This window comes from Sciurus vulgaris (genome assembly GCF_902686455.1).
Source record: "Sciurus vulgaris genome assembly, chromosome: 15".
NCBI classification, from domain to species: domain Eukaryota; kingdom Metazoa; phylum Chordata; class Mammalia; order Rodentia; family Sciuridae; genus Sciurus; species Sciurus vulgaris.
The window spans coordinates 43,628,866-43,652,341 of NC_136476.1; positions in this window are offsets into that span (position 1 = coordinate 43,628,866).

The following is a 23,476-nucleotide window of genomic DNA, read 5'->3' on the forward strand; positions in this document are numbered from 1 at the left end:
TCTCTTGCTTTCTGGCCCCTCAGTTCAGCAAGTGCAAAACAACAGCAATCGTCCTGAATGAGGGAGGAGAGTGAAGCCTTGGAGTGTGGACCTTTCTCACTGACCAAGGCTGGCTTCATGGTTGACAACATCCACTTCATCAAGAAGCAGCTTCTGTTCTTTGTACACTCAAAATTTGCAAGCAACTGATGTATGATGAAACCATAGACAATTCAACATACACAAAAATCACGAAAGCCAAGAGAAAAATCTCCACAAGAAGATAAAAATGCATGGACCTTTAATATAGTTTGTAATAGCATCAGGTTATAGACTTCCTAGTGCCTCCACCACTCTGAGCAGAAATGTGGATTCTGAGTACTGAACACATAAAGCCAACAATGAGAAAGTTATCAGTCTACAAAAAACAATGGTTTCGATTCTTGCTTTGAGGAATCCTCAGAAAAGAAGAAATTGTTGAATATGTTATGGGAGCACTATTGTGGCAACACATTATGTTAGCATTAAGTAAAAATATTCCAATATGCTAGCGTTACCATCTCATTTACATATGATTAAAAACACTATGTAAAATTACACATTTTACAGTAAGTACTCCATATATTTTAAAATTAGATTGAGAATATAACTGTTCTAAGCATTGCTCTGTGTTAGTACACATTGACTAATTCACTTTCTCAGTAGTTTTAAAGGATAGGTATTATTATTATCCCTATTTTATGTATGAAAAGATTGAGGAATTGGGTTTTTAGCTACATTCTCATGTCAAAAAGCATTAATGCAGGTTTTAAAGGTTTAAAAAATCATACTTTAGAGATTGTCTACAAAAAGCTGTGTCCATATTTAACATGCTACTCAAGGGATTTCAAAATAATTTTGAGGGTAAGCTTTTTCATTCTTTCCTTTTATCTGACACAGTAAGTGGCTACAAAAAGGATACAACTGAATTTTTTTTGACCTGAACATACATGGTAGTAGATAAGTTATTGTTTGTATCTTTGATAAAAATAATTAATCTTTGCTTCTTGTGTAAGAAATCATTTGAAAAATAGAAGAAGAGAAGCTTTCACAGAAAATTACAGGGAGTCTAGAACTAATCCTTAAGGAGATGTCTAAAGCCAATGAGTAGAGGTTCAGTAGAAATGGAAGATCAAAGCAATAGACGCCACTGAAACATGAGAATGAACAGTCAGAGAAAAGAAATGAGTTGTGTGATATACTTCAACTGAGAAACTCACAAGAACAATCTAGAAAAAGATGCCAAACTTTTATCAAATACTTTCATTCAATAATGATACTCTGTAAAATCATTAGTGTTACATGAGACAATAAGGTGGGAAAAGAATGGGTGATGTTTGAAAGGGTGTTTTTTAAATAAAAAATTTGAAAGGGTGTTTTTTAAATAAAAAAAAAATATGTATTTCTAAGTTAAGAAAGATACCAGCAAGAGGATATGAATCTGTAGCCGATCAAATTAAGACAATTCTAAACATTCCCACAGTAACTCTACTATGTGAACCTTAGCCATGAAGAAATATTTTTCTTCTTCACAGAAGACAGCTCTTTGGAACCTCTTGCAACTTTAGTTCCTTCTCACTACTCTATGAAAACTATTTTTGAAGATACTCATATCTTTTTTATAGGAAAATCATAAATATTTTGTAAGACATTATTAAGTCTGTTAGAGCAGCGACACAATCACCCAACGTCTACTTGAAGGATGTCTTAGTTTTCAGGGCAACTGTTCTGGCCCTTTGCCTATCTTTTGATGGATTCCAGTTTCTTTTCTAAGAGCTCCTGCATATGTACCACTCCACAGGTAGTTCCACCCAAAAGGCCATCATTAGTCATTCATCCATTCATTCAAAGCCCAGGTCTCTGTTAATTGGCTGAGGATATAAAGGACGAGATGTTGATTCAAGTAATATCTCAGAACAGAGAAGGGGCATAAGACACATATTAAGAAAATGTAAATTTGTCTGTGATGGTTGTTCTCATGAAGCATATTTTGGCATGGTGCGGTATCTCTAGACCTTGTTTAAATAAAAGGTAAGAAAAAACTTTCTGGAAATAAGATTGTGAATCTATATCATATGAAACATTGACCCCAAAATATGGCGTGTCTTAGCAGGACAAGTTTATCCTTGGAGTTTCAAACACCTCAATGAAGAAACTCATCGTGGGAAGATGAAAAGCAGTTCGCATAATGACAGCAGAAGTTTTTATACAGTGTTTAACACATCAGTATACTAAATTAGAAATTGAACTGTACTCATTACTTCTGTTTTTATTGTTTGAATATTTTTCTACTTTTGAGTGTATTACCAAGAGCCCATGAATTTAAGAGTGTGCCACATACTCAAAGAAGTGAAAAGTCCATGATCTAGAGCATATCCAAGATCAACTGACAATGACTAAAACTTATTTCTCCATAATGGACTTTATTCAAGATCTTTGTGAGCATGAAACAGGCAAAGAAAATGTTTAAACAAGGGAGAGAAATCATTGGCATCGTGGGAATAATAATTCTAATAAATGCATGGAGAACAAAATTCTAATTTAGTCTGGACTTGGTGGCACATGACTGTAATCTCAGCAACTTGGGAGGCTGAGGCAGGAGGATCACTAGTATAAGAACATCCTCAGCTTCTTATCGAGGCTCTAAGCAACTTAGTGAGGTGCTGTAAAAAGGTTTGGGAATGTGACTCAGTGGTTAAGCGCCCCTGGGTTCAATCCCCATTACCCCCAAAAACCGCTGACTTAGAAGAGGTAGAATTTAGACCCAGAACTCCAACCTCTCTGCTTAGGAAATGACTTCTTCAACAAGAATCCTAAAGTGCAAGCCGTAAATAAAAAACCAATAAATTGGAGGGTATCAAACTAAAAACTTCTTCACAGCAAAGAAAATAATCAAGAACATGAGGAGGGAGCCTACAGAATGGGAGAACCTTTGCCAGCCTCACCTCAGACAAAGTGTTAATTTTCAGCATATACAAAGAACTCAAAAACCTGAACAGCAACAAAACAAAAACTCAATAAATGGGCAAAGGAACTGAATAGACACTTCTCAGAAGATACATGAATAGTCAATAAATACATGAGGATGTGTCAAACTTCTCTAGAAATTAGAGAAATGAAAATTAATGAAATGAAAATTAATATTACACTGAGATTTCATCTCATTCTAATCAGAATGGCAATTGTCAAGAATACAAATAATAATAAATGTTGACGAGTTTATGGGGAAAAGGATACACTCATACATTCTTGGTAAGACTACAAATTGGTGCAACCACTCTGGAAAGCAGTATGGAGATTCCTCAAAAATCTATAAGTGGAACCACCTTTTGAACTGTTATTCTGCCCCTCAGTATATACCTGAAGGATTTAAAATTGGATACTACAGTGACACAGCCACATCAAAGTTTGTGGCAGCACAATTCACAATAACTAAGCTATGGAACCAACCTAGATGTCTATCAACAGATGAATGAATAAAAAATGTGGTTTATATACACAGTGGAGTATTACTCAGTCATAAAGAAGAATGACTTTATGACATTTGCTGGTAAACAGAAAGATATGGAGACTATCATGCAAAGCAAAATAAGCCAATCCCAAAAAACCAAAGGTTCAATGTTCTCTCTGATGTGTGAATGCTAACAAACAATGTGGGGGGAGGGGAAGAATAGAAGTTCAGTAGATTAGATTAAGGGGAATGAAGTGAAGTAATGGGGGATAGGAAAAATAAAGACAATGGAATTGATTTCACATAACTTTCATAATGTTCATATATGAATACACCACAGTGAATCTCAATATTGTGTACGTCCACCAGACTGGGATCCTAATAGAATAAAATATATTCCATGTTTATATAATTATATCAAAATGGACTCTAATGTCATGTATAGCTAAAAAGAATAAATAAAAATATTTTTAAAAAGAGTTAAGATCTACAACAGTTTCCATTACAAACAATATTACAACAATTTTCTAACTTTTGATCTAGCTTAAGAAATAATACACTAACACTTCAGTATTGGCTTGTGTTAACATGCTTTTTCAAAAAGACAAGTTCTCTTGAATCATTTTTCTCACTTGGAAAATGTTGATTTTTGTAATATTCGAAATCTCTGTGTTCCATTCACAATATAATATCTCCTTCTGTATACACAATTATTCCATATAGATAATTCTGTATTCTAAATATGCACATTTTGTATGACTATTCAGAAGATTGCCTGGAGAGTACTTTTCTAAGACTTTGATTATCAGAAACAAGATCTCAAATCTGGAAATGTTCTTCATACCCTAGTTCAGCTTCAAAATTTTCCCTGAACATGCAATTTTCACATCATCTTTATCCCTTTTCTCAAATGTGCATATCTCAAAGTGACAGGTTTTTCTTCCAAGCTGTTCATCGTCAACCTTGATATTTGAATTTCATTGTCAAAGTATCTCAGGAGCAGCTGCTCTTCCATTGATTCCTGATAGAAATTAAAGTCCCTATCACTTTCTGTATGTGTGCACTACATGGATCTCATCATAGTTGTCACAGGCTGTTTGATCCAGTTGTAGTGGGAAAGGAGTAGAGCAGTCCTCCCTTAAGTTTGAACACTTGCAATTGCTTTGAGAAGAAGATTCCATAGATTCTCTACAAATTCCAAAACATGACAATTTTAGTGTTTATGTCTGCGTGGTTAATAAAAATCATTTACCATTACTGTGGTTTTCTAACTTCTCTCACAGGGACAAGGGTCTTTCTTTTCTATAAACACAACAACAGACAAAGGTATACCCATGTTCTGCAGATATTGTCTAAATCAGACTCTATCTAGATACTATGGAAATTTTTATGCAGATGATATGTTGACAAGAATGTATAAAACTACAGTAATATGATATAAAAACATTTATCTGAAAGAATCAAAGGTATAAATTTTGACATTAAAGAAAAAGTTTTATTTGTGATAAAAGTTATCAGCCAATATGCTCTCATATTTTTAAAATATTTAATCAACTATTGTTATTCACATGATTTAGAATCAAGAGACAATTAATAAAATCAATAAGTATATGTTATTTATTTTTCTTAAATACTACCACTATTAAATGTATTGACAAAGGATGAAAAAACTAATATAAACAGTTTTGTTATGTATCATTTTAAGACAACTGATTCTTGACAAAGGAACAAAGGTAATTCAATGGAGAAAGAAAATTCTTTTCACCAAATAGTACGGAAAACATCAAACACAGATATTCAAAAAGATGAGTCTAGACATAGTCCTTACCTTTTTCTCAAGAATTGACTCAAAATTGATCAGAGAGATGAATGTAAAATGCAACACTATAAAACTTTTGAAGATAACAGGAGAAAATCATGGTGACCTTAGGTTTTGGCAATAAGTTTTTAGATTAAATACCAAAAAACAATCTGTGAAAGAAAGAATAAAACAATAATTTGTACTTTATTAAAATTAAAACAGCTTCTTTTTGAAAGTTACTATTAATAAATCAAAAATTAAGTCACATACCTGAAGAAAATATTTGAAAAATACATACCTGATAAAAGATTCATTTCTGAAATATACAAATACTTCTTAAATATTAAAGAATTTTTTTAAAAACTCCTAATTAAAAATTGGTAAAAATATATTAATGAATGCTTCATTAAAGAAAATCTAATTTGGAGCAATATTTAATTTCATTTATCATTAGAAAATTTCAAATTAAAATAACAATAAGATACACTTTACACCTATTAGAATTTCAAAAAACAAAAACATTCCAATTGCTGGCAAGGAAGCAGAGCCACAGGAGCATTCATTCATAGTTGAGTGGGAATGCAAAATGATACAGACTGTTTGGAAGACATTGTGACAGTTTGTCACATAATTTTTTAATTCAATCCAGTAATAGCAATCTTAGCTGTTTCCTTAAATGATCTGAAAACTTAAGTTCATACAAAAACATACATGTGACTGACTATGTATAGCAGAACTTCATCATAATCATCCAATATTAGAAGCAACCAAAGTATCCTTCAAGATAAAATGGATAAGCAAATTGAAGAACATTCCTAACATGGACTATTTACTCTGTGACTTAGAAACATTAGTTGTCAAATCACAAAATAATATGGAGGACATTATTGACACACCGATAAGGAAATAAGCCATTCAGGAAGGGTTAAATGATATATGAAATCACTTAAATGACATTATGGATAAGTAAAAAATACATAAATAGTAAATATTGTGATTAACATGGGTTCAGCATATGTGTATGTGCATGGTGATAGTGAAGATGTGGAATAGTGGATATTTTCTAGGATGGGACAATAGTATTTATGATATCATTTATCTGTCAAGTCCATAGAACTTAAGTAAACCTACATTAAGTACATTTATAATAAACTTTCTTAGATCAGTGGATGTCAAAATGAGATGCAGAATGTAACACAATAGACTGTTACAAATACATGAAGCAACCTCTTCATCAATGGGGACAAAGGGAGAAAGGAGGTGACCTAACCAACTTTGACAATGAATGGAGTATATTAGACTAAGGGAAAAGAAACCCACATGAGTATTGGATGAAATTGCTGTCGTTATTTCTCTTGGTGATGGGACTGACAACTCTGATGAAGGTATGCATGCGTACTAAGGTAAATGGATGTCAGATGGTAGCAGCCAGGTTCATCACTTCTTCAAGAATAAGAATCCACAGGTAAACAAAGGAAGGAAGCTAAAAGTATCCATGGATTAGAGAGTTGGTTACAGCATTGTGAACTCATATTTTGTGTAATAATGAATGTGTATGTGTGTATGCGTGTATGTGTGTGTATGTGTATGTGTGTGAATATATAGGTAGTATATACACATGAACCAGTTGACAGGACCTAGAAGTGATGACATTCCAGTGGTAATAAACACACCTAATGTACAGAACTTGGTTTATGATAACATTCTTCAATAAGAGGAATCATAACTCTTGGAGAGATAGCTCATATTAGGATAAGAGCTGTGTAAGATGACCCTGGATTGTCCTGCAATGCCCAAAACTAAAACCCATAATGATGATGGTATGTAAAAGGGACACAAAAGGCAACTGAAAAAGCTCCCAATGGCCAAAGCAGGAAAAAATTGAGCAACAAAATAAAATGGTTATTGGATGATGACTCCAAATACAAAATATTACTTTATATATGTCCATATTTTCAACAGGTATCAATTTCCTTGTTGAAATCTTTGGTATACTGTTGCTCTATTGGTGATGACACTTTCCAGTAATTTTATTTCTCATAATATGTTTATTTTTTGCCTTTGATTTTAAATAATAATTTTTCTGAAATAGAGTTCTAGGTTGACACTTTTTAAAAAAAATTATTTCAGCACTTTAATGATGTTTTTGCTCTGCCTTTGAATTTTCATTGCTTTAAACAAGAAATCCACTTTCATTTTTACTTTTATTCTGTGTAGTATGTTTTTTTTTTTTTTTTTTGCTGCACATTCTTTTATGGATTACTCTTTGATTTTACAATTTGATTACGACTTTCCTTGGTGTTGTTTTCTTTATGTTTCTTCTACTTGGGTGGCTGATCTTTAATCTATATATTTATCACTTCCAGCACATTTGAAAAATTGTGTGTATTCTTTTTTCAATTTTTTTTTTTCTGTTCTCCTCTTTCTCTGGGTACTTCAATTACAGATATATTATATTGTTTCAAAAAAATCTTATATTCTCTTTTTTTTTAGAATTAACAAGACCAACTAATTACATTTAATTAGGGAAACTTGCCTGATATAATTAATTTTGATTTTGAAGTGCCTATAAGGGAGTCAACATTTGTATGTTTTCAAAGAAAAATATGTATGGAATGGAAAGGAATAAAGTATATAGTTTTTAATTTTAGAAAATTGACACAAAGTAATTAGACATGGCATTTGTATATAAGCAGAACTTTTTCTAAAATGTATAAATATCTACCTAAAGGTATTTCAGATGATCTTTCCCCCAAGTTCTGGCCTGTTTTAGGATGGGAGTTATATTTATTTTCCATTTATGAACTATCTGGGAATTTTACTCTAGTAAATGTATTGGGATAATGAATAAACATGCAACTTGGAATATTCCCTATTCTGATTTTATACTTTAAGGGTATATAATATTCTCCTGATGTGCTGTGATTTGTTTGATATTCTTTCTTTTAGTTCAGATCACATATATTACTATGTTCTTGGTTTCACTACTTTCTATAGTATTTCTTCTGTTTTTAAACATAGTCATTGCATTTTATATTCCTGACATTATAAATTTCCCTTCTAGAATTTCACTTGGTTCCTTTTAATATCTGCCATATCTCCTTAATAGGTTAATGTTTTCTTTCAAGTTAATCAAATATGGAATAAATTTATTATAACTGCTTTCATATCCTTGTCTACTAATTTTATCACCCAGGCCACTTCTTTATTGAGTTTAATTCATTGATTTTTCTCCTACTCATGAGTTGTGTTTATCTGCTTCTATGCATTCCCAGTATTCTTTGATAGGATGCTGGACATTGTGAATTTATTCTGCTGGTCTCTGCACTTCTTAAAAGACAAAAATTAGTTTAAATGGTTTTGAACTATGCTCATTGACAAGGTTGTTTTTTGTTAAGTCTATCAATGTTTTATTTCATCAAACATTTTTAGAGGGAACCAGAGCCACATTTAGTATAAGCTTCTTCGCCCTTACAACTGAGGCAATACAGTTCTGGGCAATCTTTGTAGTAGCCCATTATCAGGAGATCTCTAATCTTGTAGTTAGTCAGGTGAACTATACCCAGTCAATCCTACCTAAGCTGCGTTCTGTCTTCATCCTGCTCCACGTATGTCGTTCCTTTTCAAGCTTCACATACTTGTCTCATATGTACATGATTATTTGTATTTAGATGATGACTGAGAGGAATGTTCTGACATTTCTGGGACTGTCAAGCTAAGCTGCATATTTTTCTCCAATACTCAGACCTATGAATTCTAGTAACCTTGGCCTTCCCAAATTCTCAGCTCTGCCACTGCTTGGTGGATGGCCTTCCAGTCTCTGGGTTTTCCCCCTCTGCACTGCTACCCAGATATGCTCTACAGAGAAGCCATTTTTGGTTTATTAGTTTTATTTTCCCATTTCCAGTGGTCACTTCCCTGCATTTCCTGATGTCCAATATCTAAGCATCCAGTGTTTCACATGTTTTTTTTTTTTATTTTGTTTATTCAAGATGGTAATGTAAACTTACTGCTTTGTGTTCCAATTTTCTACAGATGGAAGTTCATACAGTTTTTGTAGGAAGATAAATTCATTTTGTCAATGTAGTAAAATTTTACTTCTTCTTTTTTGGAGGGGAGAGAGGTACCAGGATTGAACTCAGGGGCACTGGACCCAAGTGCCACATCCCGAGCCCTATTTTGTATTTTTTTTAGAGACAGAGTCTCACTGAGTTGCTTAGGGTCTCTCTTTTTGCTGAGGCTGGCTTTGAACTTGCAATCCTCCTGCCTCAGTCTCTAGAGGCACTGGGATTATTGGTATGTACCACTGTGCCCAGCTCAATGTAGTAAAATTTTAAAGAATCTTTATTACATCATCTATTATTAACTGATACATAGTATTTAATCTGTATGTCAAAGAGTTTTTAGAGTATGTCTTAGCATTTGTGACCTATAAATAATCTCAATGAGATCATTGGCTATATTTTAAATCATTAGTAGGATATTGAATGATTCATTTTAGAACATTTTATTAGAATATTGTTTCATCTTTTATCTTCTCTTTATAAATGTCACCTCACATTTACTTAAGGAGAAAAAAAAACTAGATTGTTCTGATATCATATATTCTGTCTTACTTCCCAATTTCCAGAACTCTACTTCCATGGTCATTGGATCAAAATTATTCCACAACAATTCAAATTTCAAATAAGAGTCTCAAATAACTGCTTAGGCAATAGAACAATAACAAAGATATTTTTAAAGGATAGGAATTATAAAATAATATGTTACCACAAAATCATAATATGATATAAAATACAATAAAATGGTGTTCAAAGATATAAAAGGAAAGTCAAGGAGAATTTATATCTAAATACTATCACCATTCCTGGATGGGGAAGTTCAAAGATAATTATTTATGTTTTGTTCCAAGCTATACCTGTTAAGTTTGGATGCTAATGTTTTTGCTTTATAAGTAAAATATATTACTTTAGAACAATTACAGGATTTTTTTACTGAGACTGTGTGTTCATTGCCATTGGGGCAGTGGGGTGGGAAGTGAAGATTGTACAGCTACTGCATGCATATTTTCCACAAACCCACTAATGAAAACCCATGCCCTTGGCCATTGAACAGCTTAGGGGGCATCAGAAGAAGTTTTAAGTCCAGAAATGTTGACTCTGAAAAGTGAAGAGGAATGAAAAGAAGATCCAAGAGAGAGAATCAGCCAGAACAACAGATGGTTATAAAGAAACAGACGCAAAGGACTGGCTTCCTCATCGGAATTCCACCCAAGGTTTTAGAACAAGATAACTGGGTTATATTCCAAGATTCACACTAAAAATAGGGCTTGCATGAGAATTTCCATTGCTGGTATATTATTAGAGAAACTAGCTTTGGCAGCACTAGGGAAAGCAGGGACTCCAAGTTTCCTCAGGGCCTGTGTAGCGGGATTGCTTTGCTCTATAGTCTGTTGAGCAGCCAACATGACTCCAATGAATTTTGGAATTAGTCCCTGAAAGAGTGCCAAGTATGTTAAATAAGCTTCACATTGGGAGCAGCTAAGATCGAGTGATCATAACATCATTAGATTTAAAATGCTCATGAGGCCAAGTTCTAAAGGAAGCAACACAAAGTTATCAGACTTCAAAAAATGGTAACTGTGAAGAGAGGACAAGTGATTTAGACAACGCTTATCAGAAATGAGATATGTGCAAAATCCATCAAAAGAGAAAACAAAATAGGAAGACTATCAAGCATCTAATGGGAAAAGAAGAAAGGATATTACTTAGGGCATTTTATTAAAGTTTATCTATATTAAGAAAAGGCTTAATGAGGACTTAAGGACCAAATAAAAAATAAAGTTGTTGAATACAAAAAGAAACAAGTGAATCAGGTAAGCAGCTGCCTTACTGGAATTAAACAGATTAGCTAATATCCACCAGTGACAAACTTAAAAGTACGGCTTAAATTCTCTCCCTATTATTTCTACTCTTACCAGGTTTTAGGGAAATCTGTTTTTGTGGATAAAGTGTGATCAGGGTCGGCCCAGGTGGTAGACTACATGAGGCAAGTTAAGAATTATTGGATTAACCTCATTTCCTACCACTCTAACAAGGACAAATCTCATGAGACTTGAGTTTTAAGCCTTCTTAAAAAAATACTAACATGACTTGGAGAGTTAACTTACTAATCCCAAATCTATTCATTCATAATTAAAATGAACAGATTTATAGTCAGTTTTTCTTTGTTGTCAAAGGAAATCAGTTTTTGAAAGGTAACGTAAGGAATGTTTTGATGAAGTTAAGGTACAACTTAACAAGTGGTTTTTTAAAATATTAAAAAACATGACCAGAGAGTCAGTCTTGGTAGGGCAGAAGAAATGGAGGCTGTGTAAAAGAACAAAGAACAAATATTAAAACAAACCAACCCACCATGACAGCCTAGGGATATGAGATTCTGAGTGATTAAAGGAGCACAGAGGAGGTGGGGCACCTTGGAGAACTTTAGTACAGGGACCTAGACAAGAAAGGCTGTTCTTATTATTTCACTTTCACCTGTAAGAGTCAGGAGTTTCCCTATTCAGGCACCTAACAGAAATGTGGAGGTAGTATTGTTTAGTCTTTCCACTCAAAATGTGATCTGAGGTGTGTGACATGAATTGGACTTCAGTAAAGCTGATGGAGAGAGAGAGAGAAGCATTTAAAAAAAATAGGTAGTTGTGAGAACTAGCAACACAGTATCACTTGCAAGCTTGATAAAAATCCATGCTATCTTCTGGACCACCCAGTTCACAATAGCTAAGCTATGGAATCAACCTAAATGCCCTTCAATAGATGAGTTGATCAAGAAACTGTGGTATGTGGAATATTACTCAGCCTTAAAGGAGAATAAAATTATGGCATTTGCAGGTAAATGGATGGAGTTAGAGAATATCACACTAAGCAAAATAAGCCAATCTCAAAAATACCAAAGGCAAAAGGTTTTCTCTGCTACGTGAATGCTGACCCATAATGGCTGGGCGGGGGATGAATGGAGGAACTTTGGATTGGGCAGAGGGAAGTGAAGGGAGGGAAGCGGGCAGGGGAGTGAGAAAAATGGTGAAGTGAGATTGACATTATTACCCTAGGTACTTGTACAATTGCATGAATGGTATGACTATATCATGTACAACCAGAGAAATGAATAGTTGCAGTCCATTCATGTAAAATGAATCAAAATGCATTCTGCATTTTGTCATGTATAACTAATTACAACAAATAAAAAGATCTTAAAATCAGTAGGATTCCTTAATAATTTGCGGGCATTGATTTCAAGCATGGACTATTGCTGTCCAAAACACCTGGGTTTAAATTTGAATTCTTGTTTTAGCACTTAAGATGTAACTTTAGGTGAGATATAAAACCTCTTTCATATTTAGTTTTACATGAAAAAAATGGAATAATAGTATTTAACTCATAAGTTAGTTAGAGTTAAAATATCATAAGAAAGCCACTTATCACAATGCCTAGCACATCATACAAGCATAACACAAGCAAAATGGTATTAACTGACACAGAGCAGATCTTTAAAACAAAGGTAGAAGATATATAAGGAATAAAATTAAAATTTTCAATTTCTATTTTCCATGTTTTGATTCTATATTTCATGTTCACATGAATTTTTGAAGTGAACAATTCAGTGGCAGGAAGTTCATGCTATGCTTATGCTATAGTTATAAAGCAAGAGTCATTTACTGAATGCAAATGAGTAATTGGTTCTTTCATCATCAAAACCAGATATTAGTCATCAAAATAATTGAAATACTATCAGTATTTACAGATTGCTTAAATGATAGGCAAGTGTAGGTTTTAATTACATATATTACAGTTTTAAATACAGTAGACAACTTAGAATAATCAACTTCATTGGAATTCCTTTGAAAAGGATACAGAACACAAATATCACTATGATGTCTTGGAATTTTTATCAAGGAATGTGTACACTTCATGCTAAAATATAAAATGATTATTTCATATCAGAATTTAAATTTTTAAAAATGCTAGCTAGTAATCTGTCATATTCTTTTTTTTTTCCTTCTTTTTTTAATGATAACTGCCTTTGGGTTCCTATGAAGACACATGGAGCACAGTAACAATGAACCTGCAATGAAAACATTGTAAAATCAAAAAATGGGCCTGTACTTTCATAAGTCTCTGAGATGTTGGGAGTTTGTTGCTGTTTTATCACAATAAAACCTTGTCTCTTTAGACTAATACAATTTGTTTTCCAAAATCAATGCAATCAAGAAAGTGGATTTGGGCTGGGCATATGGCTCAGTTGGTAGAGTAGTTACCTCGCAAGCACAAGACCCTGGGTTCAATCCCCAGCACTGCCAAAAAAATGAAAGAAAAAAGTGAATTTATGAAAAAAAATTTTTTTTGTTTTGTACTGGGGATTGAACCCAGGGCACTGTATCATTGAAGTACATCTCCATTCCTTTTTAGTTTTTATTTTAAGGTAGGGTCTCATATTGTAGCCTAGGTTGTCCTCAAACTTGTGATGCTCCTCCCTCAGCCTCTGGACTATAATACAGTCTTGTGCCTTGAAAAAATTAAATAAAATTCCACAGGGTAATCTTCTGGTACTGATTATTAATTTTAAACTACCAGGAAACTCAAACTATTTATTTAATAGATATTTAACATATTTATTTAGTGCAAGGTTATTAGCATAAAAATAGATTGTCAGAATTTCTGCATCTAGTTAGACTTGTAGGATGTCACAAGAGAATGTCAGTCTCACCATAAAAGCAATAACTAGTAGACATAATCATACATATTAATTTCTGATGAATAAATTTATAAATAATATATACATAAAATTCATATAACCATTTTTTTTTTCAGCACTGGGATTGAACCCAGGACTTTGTGCTTTCGAGGCAAGCACTCTACCAACTGAGCTATTTTCCCAGCCCTCATATAAACATCTAAATTTGTAAATATGTACAAGTATTATCAAAGATGAAATAAAAAATTGAATTAAATGATAGGACATAAGGAACTCTCAGAGGAGAAAAAGTTCACAAGGCTGTTTTCATTCTTCAGACAGCTACAGAAGGCTGAATTAATCCCAAATGGGAATGAGGAGACATCTGCATAACTGTGAAGAAACTTTTGACATTTTTATGTATGGTGGCAGGATTGGGAACAATGATATTATCATTCCTCAAATATTTTCTTACAGTTATTCACTAAGAATACAGTGGTAATATGGTGAGAAATATACCCCTGGAAGCACATAGAACCTTGCTTAAATGTCAAGCCCAGCCAGATGATGAGAGGAGAATAGTTGAGCCTAGAGATTGTTCTCCAACACACTGAATCCCTAATCAAGTACACTGAAGTAGTGCCTTGCAGATGGAGACTGTGAAATGGGAAATGAGAGAAGTTCCAAAGTACAATGCAGGTCAGTATTAACAACTAGATTCCTAGTAGGAAGGTAAAAGAAAGCACATTTGTCACCTGTAATGTTTGTTATTCCCATAGCATAAATCTTCCACCATGGTCATAATCTAATAGCACCTTGCTGATGAAATTCCAGAAATTTTGGCAATGACTTCTCAATAACTGGAGAAATCAGTTCCAGCATTGCACTCTATATGGGACAATACAGAATGATCCAGAGGAGACAGAAAAAGGGACAGAGAAGAATGTACTTTAAAAAGAATGACCAAAATGTTTTTTAATTTGATGAAAGTCATTCAGGAACAGAAAAGAGGAGTTCAGTAAAACCCAAACAAATAGTATTAGAATACCACAAACGGAATCATCATAAGAAACAAAGGTTAACAGAAATTCTTTAAAGCATCCAGATAAAAAACTTAAAGGAAACATGTGACTTTGTCAGAATAATGGAGCCAGAAGGCAATGAAGCAAACCATTCAGAATACTGGAAAGGAGTGACAGCGGCATCATAGCTAACTAAGTGGTCTCAGGCTTCTTTCCTCCACACATCAAGGACACGAATCAACTGGATATCCCTGTGGTGATAAAAAATAAACCTTCATATCTACTTTATGCCATAAATGAAAATTCATTATTAAAGTATCACACATTTAAATTAGGAATAGCTAGTATAAAATAGAAAACATAGGTGATTTGGGCATAGGGGGAGACTCCTTAGAATTCAGAAGGCATTTGAAATAAAGGAAAAAAGATAATTAATTTTCACCTAAATAAAAGCTTCTGCTCAAAAGGGGAAAAAAAGGCATCACTTAGAAAAGTGAACAATCAAGTCACATACTTGTCACAATACATGTATTTGAGAGTAGATGTGTTTTAGAGAATACAAATCTACACTAAAAAGACAACAGTCCAAAGGAAAGATTAGACATAAAATTGGCAAAAAGTACTGAAATTTATTTTTAGCTATCAAGAAAATACAAATTTAAATAACACTAAACTGCCAATAAATATCCACTAGATTAACTCAAATCCAAAAGATAAGAATGAAAATTTAAAAAGTTTGACAATTAAATGATACATCTAGAAATCTCATAGATTACTAGTGGGTAAGAAATAAGATTGTTTTGGGGAAGCATTTGGAGGTTTCTATTCAAATTAATCATTCACATATTCTATAACAGCAATTTCATTCCTTGAGTAATTCCTGTGTCCAAAAAATGACTTGTATTAAATTGTCTATAGAAGATTTATACATATATCCCAGAAATAGCAATAAGAGGACAAATAAAAATGTGGTGTATTCCATTCATGTAATAGGAAACTACTCAGCAATAAAAAGTAACAACTTATTGACATGTGAACTTTCTGAAAGTATTATGTTGAAAAAAAAAAACCTGCATATAAAATGTAACACACTGATTCACCTTTATACAACAGTCTAACCTAATCTAATGTGAGGAATCAGAAAGCATTGTTTCCTGGCTGGAAACAATGAAATAATTATGAGAATTTTCTAGAAAAAAGTATGAGGGGACTATTGGCTTTTGAACTGTTTTATATATTATTTTGTGGTATAAAATTTTAAAAACTAAACAAACTGAATTATGATATCTTTATACTTAATTGAATGTAAATTATGCCCCAGTGAAAAAAATGTGGGAACAAAGATTATGTAATAGAAGATGAATAATTAACAGTTTGTTCCAATTAGCATATATTTTCCCTGTATTCATAATTTGAAAGTATTGGGGGATAGATCGCATAATTTTCTCAGAGCTGAAAATGATGATTTTATATTAAATTAATATTAAAAGAAAACTAAAGCTACCAAAACCTTTATCTATGAATTTATGTTGCAGCAAAGTAAAACTGGACACTTGAAAAACATGACATATGATTCTTACTAGAATGTATAACAGTCATTCTCAGCAAATGAAGGGAATATTTACACAGACAATGTTAGTAAAATTTCATTTGGTAATAAATGAAGAAAGTATATGAATCATAAAAAGAAAAGCTGCTTTTTGAAGCAAACCTAACTGGATTTAAATTCAAAGTTTACCTTTTATTTTCCATATTACCCTAAGAAATTCATTTAGTGCATCTGAATATTTCCTTATTTAAAAAATAATATCTATCAAGCAAGGTTATTTTGCCATCAAAACTCATTTCTGTATCACAATATTATATAATGGTGTCACTAAATATATTATTTTCATGAGCCAGTCTCCTCTCAAGACAGCATTTAAGTATTACAGAGTAGATATTTCAACATAAATGCTAGAGTTGTTAGTCTTAGATCTGAAAAGTTAAGGTAGAAATTAGCAAGTTGATTAATGAGACTTGCCACCAATATCGTATCTCCAGCTATTTTTGTTTGCAATTGAAATAATTCAAGATAATTTTGGTACTTCTTTTGCAAAAAGAAGTATAAAAAAACTTTGATTTCCTTTATCTTCAAGATTATGATGATTACTAGAGTTTCTTGCTGAATCTTGGCCAGTCTCTAACAACTATGTTATCTTAGATAAAGGACTTGAAAGTGTAAGTGTGTTGCACATGCCTGCATTTATCTATCTTATCCAAAAGGTCAGTTTTATCGAAGAAGATAATTCCCTTTCACTGTGTTTGAAACTTTAGGAAAGTTGGAGTACCAGAAAGAAGTGGAGACATTTGATTGAAAGAAACAGAAACCATAATGGTGATTAAAGCAGTGTTAAATTTCTAGGGTCTCCTTTTCCTCATTTAGAAAGTGGTGGTTGATAATTTTCCCTTAGACAATTATTATGAGGTTTACATACCTGTGAAAATACCTGTTAAGTTCTTTTATAGCTGGAAGGCCAGTAAGCATTAGATCTTTCTCATTCTCAGGAAAGCATGTTAATATATGCACATACATACATAATACATATGTATGTATATATGCAATGTATAATATATATATACTGTATAATATATATATACTATATATAGTCTATCTTGCCTTTTGGGCTAGAACTGTTAAATATACATTAATATGCAAATTTCATATATCTATGAGAGACAGGTTAGCAATACACCCAGACACATCTTTTTCTATTTTATTTTTAAATACCTATATTACTCCATATTGTAGATAAACATTGGTGAGGAGAAACTTTCTGGCACAATTTATAAACCAAATTAACTAAGTCTAAACTTCGTTTCAAAGAGAATTCCTTATTTATTTATTTATTTCAAATCTGTGGATCAGGATGTAAGTCACTGATGGACTTACTAGGCCCTTTTCCCTGTTCTAGTTAGCCAGAGTGTTTGGCCATCTTTAATAATTAGTGAGTTTAAGAGCAAATAGAAAATTCAGGGAGATGTGTTTTCCACAAAGATAGTGAACATATGGAATAAATTGCTAACTTAGACCACTGGAGCAGATAATATAATTTAGTTGAGCAGCACAAAATTTATTTATAAAGTATAGTAAAGACAGGAGGGAGTCTAGAAAGAATTGATACCAGTGGCTTAGAGAATGTCAGATAACCTAGGTTAAAGTTTGTTGTTTTGTTTTATGTGTACATGGCTTCTCTTCCTATTTTGTCTTGTTATTCTTTATGTCCTTAGGATCTTTTAATTTTCTGGAAACAAATATAACTGTGACTAGCTTAGCAAAAATTGCTACTATATACCACAATGCATGCTATAAACCATGCAGGGATCTTAAAGTGCATAATCGGGCTGCAGATGGCACTGTTAATTTCTATTACAGACTGTAAAACCACAAGGGAGATAGTGTTTGCCTCACTGCCTCACTGTTCTACAAGAATGATTTTTGATAGTTTCCCTTACTGCACAGCTTTTCTGCAAAGTGTTTGTCTTTTAGAAAGGCCAAAAGGAACACACTGGCTTTTAAAAAATCTGTGCAGAACTGCCAAACTGCTCTGGGCCCTCCCTATTGCAGTCCCCCATTTGCTGGCTTGATTTAGGGAAGGTTCAGTTACCTGCTCACTCAGATTGAAATGATTGGGGAATATGGAAACACCGTCTATCAGTTTCATACCACAAGTAGAGTACAGCATGGAATTCTACCCATTGATATCATTTTGAGGGTTAAAAGTTAAGTCAATTATTAGAAAAAAGTACATGTATAATGACCAAGAGGTTTTTCTTTCTTTTTTTTTTTTTTTTTTGCTTTGTTTTACCGTATCTTATCATTCTGCATTCTTCAATTGAACTTAGGCTGCCATGATGTCTTCTGCTGGGTTTTACCCAATGGGAGATTATAAAAATACATATCTATATCTATATCTATATCTATCTATCTATCTATATATCTGTATTGTGTATGTATATGTGTATATAATATACATATGTAGTGTATATCTATCTATCTATATATATATATATATTTTGTGTGTGTGTGTGTGTGTGTGTGTGTGTATGTATACAAGTCCAAATGTTTTAGAATCAGAATACCTGAGTTTGGCTCTTAGAGGCATCACTTAATATGTATTTAATATTATAGTCCACATAATCTTTATGTGTCTTTGCTTTCTTATCTAAAGTTTTTAATTTATTGAACTTTTGTGTCATTAAAAATAAAATGTATATAAAACGCTTAGCATAATTCAAAGTGTTCAGTAAACCCACAGTAACTTTGATGGTCTTTTGTATGTTTTATCTACATAAAGTAAGCTCCACTATTTTGGTACAGGTCTCCAAGTGATTTCACATGAAAATAAACTCTTATTTCATTCTAATTTGAAGTTCTTTTTTCCATAGACCAAGTGGAGAGTCTCATTTGAGAATGCAGTACTTTTTAGACTATTCCAAATCATGCAGACCCAAGTCATTTTGAATTGATAAGCACTTTCTAATGAGTGTAAGTGTGATTAAAAAATAGAAACCTATACAAATGGTTGGTAATACTAAAATGTGCTTATAGAAACACTGAGAATTATTTATCTTTGTATTGATTTTTCACTTTACCGCCCTTAATTCAAACAATAAATAGAATGCATGAAAGTTCTAAAATGATTCCAAGACAAACTTGGGAATGTACTCTATGTGAATATGGTTTTTCATAAATGTGGCTGTCACTTCCAAGCAGGTGACAACTCCTGGTTTCCCCCAAGTCAGGTAACATTATAGGATTGAATCTCTTCATATCAGAAGCTCAACAAAACAGAAACGTTTTGGCTAAGTTTTTCTTAATGACAAATAGCATATGATATCAGTAGTTCTCTGTGTTGATCATGGTGATTTCATCTTTTATATGTATTTATATGATGCTAGTTAAAATGATAAGTACAAGTTTTAAAGTAATTGCTTTCTCATAAAATAATATTACATACATTCACACTATGCATTTTTCCTTTCTGATATAAAAGTCTTTATTTTAAATATCAATTATTATATTGTGAAGTCACTGTAGTTAACCTTTCTTGACACCCAGATTCCCACTGACCAATCCTCCTCGGTGCACAACAGACAACATGAACTTAATATATTTAAAGCTTATTAAATTACCACTGAAAACCTACTCTACCTCCTTGTTTTTCAACTGGCTGACAGCTAAAAGGCTTTCTTCCTTTGACGTTCATTCAACAGTTTATGAAGTTCACACTTTATGCCAAAACTGTACTGGATTTTAGAAACACAAAAATAAATAAGCATTAAAATGACCTCTGCATGTATACACACAACTTAAAGTCCTTCAGAGAACATGTACCTTGATGAGAGGGAGGGACAAAGGAGAAAGAAAAAATAAAGAACACAACATTTTTGAACTTGTGATTGGCCAGGATGCTAAAGGTTAGGAGGTAAGTGTCAAGAATAGCTGAATTCTTCTGTATTGTTCAGATAGAGTGGTGACCCAGATGATAGAGGACAAGATTGCTCACAGACACACCTAGCATAACAATGGTGAGCCTGTGCCGAATGCATTCTGCCATCATGGAAACACACGGCATAGGTGAACACATAGTTCCCATAGCACATAGCATAAGTGTAGGCAGAAAGGGAGCCCTCTCAAAAGGAGTTTCAGGAAACAAGAAGAACAATTAGGACTCCTCTCTGTGGGTAAGAAATGTGGAATTGTGAAGAAAAATTGAGAAGAAAATCTTCTTGCTTAGGGAACAGAGGAAACATTCAGTTACACCTGACCATTAGTTTAGGGATAAAAATTTATTTTGTCATAAAAGACAAAGCTCACTTCTATCAGGAAGATTATTTTCCAGTCTGAAAATAATGCCTACCTCCAGTTCAAGTCTGGTTGTCTGCAGTTAGACAAGGGAGAAGACAGGATAGAGATAGCAGTTATGAAAACTTACACAAATGTCTCTGCTGTTGGGGAGCAAAACTTTGTTTCTCATGAAAATTTTAGACTCAGAAAGACAAAGGGAGATAAGTAATGATAGTGCTTAAAATTTTAGATTGTAAGAGATACTAAAGTGTCATATTTCATGTACTTACTATGTATTAAAAGGTACTACTATAATTTCTATTTTTTAAGTGGTGATGGTGAGATAAAGTGGTTTGCTCATGTTCACAAAAACAAATAGGAACAGAATTCTTAGTTTAGGTCTTTACTGAACTTCATTGAAAAATAAGGTGAGGAAGAGAAGACTTGTATTGCCTCAATGTTTTAAGTAGAACAGTGTTTTCTTAATGTGTGCATTAATTTTACCTGTTATAAGCAAATCTGTCCTATCATGATTTTACCTTGATTGTGAAAATGTATTTAAATATATGTAAGGTATATTTAGTGTTCATGTATTTCAGAGGTTAAATTTACACACAGCATTTCTACTTGCAAAATGATACACAGATTCTTCTTAAAGCTTATTCTTGAAACTGAGCTTTATATATTGGATGGGGTGCTATAAATTGACCCATCTTCAGAATAAGTTTCTCAGCTTGTAATTTAAGTGGCATCCCTAACCTATACTCCACTATGTCTAACTTTCTAAAACAGTCACAAGTGCCATTTACTAATATGTGCCTCAGAGCCATTATAGTACCCACTTAGTGCAAGGAAATATTTTCCTTGTCCATTTGCTAAATCAATCCCTACAAACTTTCCCCAATTTGCCACTCACTCATGAACAACCCATGATTTTAGGCATATGGTTTTCATTTAGACTGGGTGTTTTCAAGACCGACTTATTATTTAATTAATTAGTGACATTCTTCCTGAACCATAATCACACCATGCATGCAGCTACTCTTCTGTGCAGGTCAGTCTTTCCATGCTAACATTCTCCTCAGTCTCTGCACATCGAACTTCCCAATGTTCCCACAAATTCCATTTTCCATTTACTTCCTTGTTTTCTCCTTCCCTCCATCCTTCCCTTTCTGTTTTTCTTTCTTCAAAGCTTTTTATTTCTGCCCAACTTCTTTCCTTCATTTCTTTCTTTTGTTCCCTCCCCTTCCTTTTCTACCCTTCTTTTCTCCCAATTAGTATACAACATTCTGTGTTACAGTTACTAGTTCTGTTAAAAAGATTTTCTTCCTATACTTTTCCATCTTGAAAATCTATGCCTTTTCTAGTTCAGCTCTTCTCTGAAGGTGATCTTAATATCTCCACTTTTATTTAATTTCTAAATAATGATAGCATTGTATAATTTTTGTATGTACTGGCCCTCACTACATAAATTTCCCTGCTCTTAACCCATGGAAGGCAGGATCCCATGTATTACACATTTTCATATTCAACACACTGATTGGAAAAGTATGTGACACATTGTAATTGTTCAATGAGCATTTTTCAGTGAATAAATGCCAATTTATGAGTAGCACTAACAGTTATTTCTCTCACTATAGATAATAGCCCAAACTCATTTATCTGTGTTTATACTCAAATAACATGAAGGTTTTGAATTATATTGACTTAAACATTTATATCCCTTAACATCCAGAGAGAAGCTCATTAGCAATCCAAAGAAAATGAACAAAGATTATACTGATGTGTGCTTTAGTATGTAGAAAAATGGAATTTTTGGCCTGAAAAAGCAATTCCTCAGCAAGGGACTGCTATGCAAGGCATTATGGATTAGAACTCCGGAGGAGTGACATATTTCCTACCTAAAGGAAAAAGTGTTATGGGGACTTTAATTCCCCAATGAAACCTTTGGATTTTACTAGTTAAAATCACAACTTTTCATTTCACATTTTACAATTCTATGTATAATTCTTATGTTATAAAAGTCATAAGTCCCTTTATACACATAACACTCGAGGAATAATTTATATTTTTCAGAGTGTTTTTCATAGATGGTTCTTAAGTAAGATGGGTTTTGTGAGAAACATAAAAAACAACCACCCTCCTAATCAGGATAATAATAATAAGAGAATACAAAATTCATGCTGGCCAGACCTTTTAATGGCACCCTGAAGTCTTTGGGTTGCTGAAATGCTTGCTTCTGGCAGAAACAGAGGCATATTTAATCACTACACTCGATAATTTATCAGGCCCATATGATCTTCACATTATGCATGTGGAAGAGGCAAAGGGCACTGAAGAGATGGAGAACTAGCTAGGAAGATGACTCGCCTCCTGCAAGCAGAACCAACAATAGCTATTAATACAGGTGGGAAGCATAAATTTGAGAAAGAAACATAAAAAATAAAAAGTCACTGGGAAGATCAAAGGCTTTTGGGAGCTGGTGTTGGTGGAATTCTAGGTTGGAAGAAAAGAAGGAGAATGTATTAGTCAGTTCATGCTTCCACAACAAAATATCATAGCTTGGGTGACTTAAAAAAAAAAAAAAAGAGTTTATTGCCAAAGTTATTGAGGCTAGAATGTCC